Source organism: Ailuropoda melanoleuca, chromosome 8, assembly GCF_002007445.2.
Source record: "Ailuropoda melanoleuca isolate Jingjing chromosome 8, ASM200744v2, whole genome shotgun sequence".
Taxonomy (NCBI): Eukaryota; Metazoa; Chordata; class Mammalia; order Carnivora; family Ursidae; genus Ailuropoda; species Ailuropoda melanoleuca.
This window is the reverse complement of record NC_048225.1, coordinates 128,570,957-128,576,032: the sequence shown is the minus strand read 5'-3', so window position 1 is coordinate 128,576,032 and position 5,076 is coordinate 128,570,957. Positions and strand designations below refer to the sequence as shown.

Genomic DNA, 5,076 nt, shown 5'->3' with positions numbered 1-5,076 from the left:
ATTTTAAAACTATGGACATATCCTATCCTTCCTCAAACCTTCTTTTTTTTTTTTAAGATTTTATTTATTTATTCGACAGAGAGAGAGACAGCCAGCGAGAGAGAGAACACAAGCAGGGGGAGTGGGAGAGGAAGAAGCAAGCTCATAGCGGAGGAGCCTGATGTGGGGCTCGATCCCATAACGCCGGGATCACGCCCTGAGCCGAAGGCAGACGCTTAACCGCTGTGCCACCCAGGTGCCCCTTCCTCAAACTTTCTATCATCTATCATCATCAGTTTAGGTTCATGTTTTCTACTTTATTCAATGGAATAGATTTATTGTAATTTGTTACAATTCATTGTAACTTGCTACTTCATTTTTTATTTTGATGCGCTGATTTTTCTAGGTTTGGCCTCGGGGCTGTTCAAGATGCCTCCAAATACTCTTGACTCTCTGTCATTCTTTCAAACAATTTGTTGTTTAGGTGGGTAGCTAAGTATCTTTTACTTAAGGACTGAATTAGGTATAGACAGGATTTAAGTTAACTGCATTTGCTCAGGAGACGGTATTTTGTGTTAAAATGAAACCCCCACAGAACCTGAGCAGGTGCCAACGCGAGCGCCAGGTCACCAACGCGAGCGCTTGCGGCGCAGCTGCACCATCGGTTCCGTGTTTTTCTCCATTACGAGACTATAATGAGAAACTGAAGCTTTGAATAACATTTTTTGTCATTCTTATTTTTTAGTTTATTTTAAAAATCTGTATCTTTGCTGTTCCGTGAAACGTGGTTAGTAGTTCCGCAAGTTCTTCTGCCGCCGCAGGGAACAGGCTGCGAGGGTAAGTGGTTCTTGGGGCGCCTGGCGGCGAGCGCCTGCCCCTCGGGGCTCCCGCGCGGGGCCATCCAGCCCTGGTTTGCAGGCTCCTCGGCACAGGCTTCCGGGCCGTTCCCTGGGACCTGCCTGGACCCCGTCTGGTGGGATGGCCAGGTGGGCGTGGGTCTGTCTCGCTTCTGCCCACAGGAGGGCAGCATCTCGTCAAGGCTCGGGCCCCACCAGGAGCCTGGCGGTCTGGGAGTTTGAAAACACCTGGTTTCTCCCCGAAATGAAGAGAGTACTAAAGTACTCCACCCGTGAGGAAACCCTCCGTAAACTAACACACGGCGTCGTCTGTCCACGCTCTCGTCCACGTGCTCCGGGGACGATGACCTCTGTCGGGCAAATGACATGATGGCTTAGGGCCACAGCCCCCACTCCGCAGTGACTCTGTGGGGCTAGCGTTTGTAGGAGCTGAACTGAGCAGGCGCTGGAATCATTCACTCGTCTCGTGCACAGGTCATCAGGGGCAAGGAGTTGTCAGGTAAAGAGAAAGGAGGAAACCGTTGAGCACTTGCCGTATGCTGTGTGCTTTAAACCAGGGGCTGTCGTGTGTGAGCGGGCATTCCGGTCACCTGGAGGACTGGTTCAGTCTCACAGTGCTGGCCCATCCCCAGGGCTCCTGACTCAGTAGGTCTGGGACGGGGCCTAGAGAATCTGCATTTCGACCAGTTTCCAGGTGCCCCCGACGCGGCCTTAAGCCGTCACATTTAGTCCTCAGTAGCTCTTTGACAAAGGTATAACTGTCTCTGTTTTGCAGACGAGTAAACTGAGGCACAGAGGCCTAACTACTCGCCTCACGACACAGCCCAGGAAGGGGGACTGGCGTGCTGACGCTGCTTAGCCCAACTCCAAGCCCCCGCTCTGTCCACTGCACCGTTCTCAAGGAAAAAGGGAATGAATCTGTACTTGGGGGATTTTCTGAATCGTATGGCTCCAAAAATATGACACAACTCCAGCGTGATGCTTTCACTTTGTAAGAGTTTAGCTGTGACAGTCCGTCTTTGCAATCCCTCTGGCGCTCGAGCAAGGAAGGAGGCTGCCGGAGCAGACAGGCAGGTGCGCTGCTGCGTGAGGGACGCGAGGCTTTGCGCGACTCATGTCAAATTCAAATGTCTTTGGAAACGAAATATCGATGTTATAGGTATTTTAATCACCGAACTCCAACTCTGAAACTAGAATAGGACATGAAAATAAGGCACAAGTAAGTAATTATAAAATCCATTAGCTTGCCACGGAGAGAGAAGACACAGTCTGTCCATGGAAATAAATGAGAGAATAAAAGCTGGTAGGCTTCCTCCAGGAGTGAATCAGCAAATTAAGGGCTCGGCTCCAGGCCCCAGCCGTGGAGTCGCTGTGCGTCGGCCCATGGTATACGAAAACCTGTTCTATATTTATTAGTCAGGCACAACTTGCCTCTCCACCCCACCCCCGATTTTATATGAAAAATTAAACCTGATCTCTCAGAGGCAGGGATGGATTTTACTCTGAATATTCATGGGAAGGGCTGGGACGTGGAGGAAGAGGAGGGACAGAGGCGACCTTGGCTGAGCTTGCCAGTCCGGCTGGAGAGAATGGCCTCCTCCCTTCGGCCAGGCTCCTGCTTGGCTCTGGTTTCTCCTCTGCAGTCAGGTCTCACCTGTCTGGTCCAAACCCAACAGGCTCACCTGGGCTTTCAAATGCAGCCGAAGAGGCCCTATCAGCCGTTCATGGAGGGCAGAGGCGGGCCAACAGGGGACTTCTACAGTTAGAGAGGGTGCTGACATGCTGCCCAGCCCCAGGGGAGTCTCACCTGCTACCTGGGATAGCTGTCTCTAGAGCGAAACTCGGTTATTAGAACCCGTTTGTTCTGAACTTCCAGAGCCTGCCCCGGATCTGAGGGTTTCTGAATGTTTCCTCCTATCTGTTTCCGTGAGAAGAGTTACAACCGAGCGCTTGGAAGTGAGGGCCTCTGTCTAGGCACAGGATGGTTCCCTGAGCAGCAGGGTCACCTGGCAGAGCTCTGGGAACAGGGAGTGTGGGGGAGAATCACCTACCCCTCCCCTAGCCTGCCCCTGCCACCCCAGCTCACCAGGAGGGCCGCAGGCCAAGTGCTGGGCTTCCCAGGGACTGTGAGCTCACAGGGAAAAAAATGGTGGCTTTGGAGGAACAGAATACCATCAAGGAAGACCGTAAACTGAGAAGCTTTACCAGACAAAGCAAAAATAACATGTGAAAATATTCCTTGGTCCGAATGTTGGGGTCCATAGCTTTCATCAGCTGTGACAGCAGGGGAGTGGTCTTGACTCCTGGTTTTCCTTTCCTATCAACTGAGCCCTTCCCTGGTCGGCTGGGCGGCCGTAGCCCAGAGTCAGTGGCTCTGCTGGGGGAGTTGGGAGCCCGACTGGTTCTAGGTCCAGGTGGAGGCCATGAATTCATGGGTTGTGGGATTGAGCCCCAAATTGGACTCCAGACTCAGCTGGGAGTCTGCTTGAGATTCTCTCTCTGCATTCCCCCCACCCCCAAATAAATAAATAAATCTTTAAAAAAACCAAACAGGGGCGCCTGGGTGGTTCAGTTGATCAAGCTTCTGCCTTGGGCTCAGGTCGTGATCTCAGAGTCCTGGGATCGAGTCCCGCATCAGGCTCCCTGCTTGGCGGGAAGCCTGCTTCTCCCTCTCTCTCTGCCACTGCTTGTGCTCTCTCTCTCTCACATAAATAACACCTTTAACAACGACAATAACCACACCCACACCTGTGTGATACAGAGATACACCTGTGGTGGACCCATCACCAACACCTGCATTTCTATTAATTAGAAAATATCAGCAAATAAGAATTTCAGGTTTCTACCCCTTTTCTCAAGGAAGTAAATTTGTGTAAAAACAACATCAGTAGCAAAACCTTGTTAACTGATTAAGATGTTTTCACAGACGGCCTGGGAGGCTTACCATATTAGAGCGCACGCAGAAAACCCCCATGTGCTCTTGCCTCACACCTGCCCGAAGGCTGTTACCACAAAGACAAGAAATAGCAAATGTCGGTGGGAATGTGGAGGAAAGGGAGCCCATGTGCCCCGTCCGGGGGAGTGCAAACTGGCATGTGCACAACAGCAGGGACTTCCTCAAAACACTAAAAATGGAATCATTTTTAAATCATTTTAAAATCATTTAAATAATTTTAAAAATGGTTGAGTGTCTGACTCTTGATTTTGGCTCAGGTCATGATCCCAGGGTCATGAGATCGAGCTCCACGTCAGGCTCTGTGCTCAGCATGGAGTTGGCTTGGGATTCTCTCTTTCCTTCTGCCCCCCACCCCGAGCTTGCTCTCTCTAAGATAAATAAATAAATACATCTTTAGGGGGAAAAAAAGAATTCCATATGATCCAGTAATTCCACTTCTGGGTATTTACCCAAAGGAAACAAAAATACTACCTGGAAAAGCTATCTGCCCCCCGTGTTCACGGCAGCACTACGTACAACAGCCCGATGTCCACTGGTGGACGACTGCATGAAGAAAATCCGAGGGACACAACGGAATATTGTTCAGAGAGAGAAAAGAAGGAGGTCCTGCCATCTGCGATCACATGGACAGATCCTGAAGGCATCATGCGGAGTGACACAAGTCAGAGAAAGACAAATACCGCGTGATCTCGCTTATCTATGGAATCGAAACAAAACCAAACCCCAAAATCCCAAGCTCAGAGATACAGACGGACGGTTGGCGGTGCCAGAGGTGGGGTTTGGGGGTGGGCGAGACGCGTAAGGAGAGTCAAAGGAAACAAACTCCCAGTTAGAAAATAGAGCAGCCGTGGGGACGGACGTGATCCCAGCATGGTGGCCGAGGCTCGCGAGAGCGCCTTGCCTTGCGTTCCTGCGAGCGCTCAGAGAGCGCCTCTGAGAAGTTCTCATCTCAAGAAAGAAAATTGTGACGATGTCTGGTAACGGGTGTGAAGCCCACTTGTGTTTGTTTCACTTTGTATACAAATACGGAATTGCTTCGCTGAACACCTCACACTAATATGTTGTCAACTATACCTTAACAAAAACTAAAGATACACACGGAATATATAAAATGCAGGTAAGAAATCAGGTCAATCGGGAGCTGTAATTAGCCTCCGCCTCCATTTCCTTATCTTTAAAATCGGGATACTACTGCCCTCATAGCAGCTGGGTGGGAGCAAGGAGGGCCACCTGTGGGGCTTCTCTCCAGGAGGCGGCTCGCAGCGGGACCCCAGCCTCGGGAGC

General features: G+C 50.7%; 1 long non-coding RNA gene across 1 annotated transcript; it reads left to right on the top strand.

Annotated features, from left to right (window-relative positions):
• Window positions 1-223: 223 nt before the first annotated feature.
• On the top strand, window positions 224-2,323 carry LOC117803270. The gene is made up of 2 exons (XR_004626959.1): window positions 224-1,335; window positions 1,612-2,323. It is a non-coding gene; the product is annotated as an uncharacterized LOC117803270 (long non-coding RNA).
• The last annotated feature ends 2,753 nt before the right edge of the window (window positions 2,324-5,076 follow it).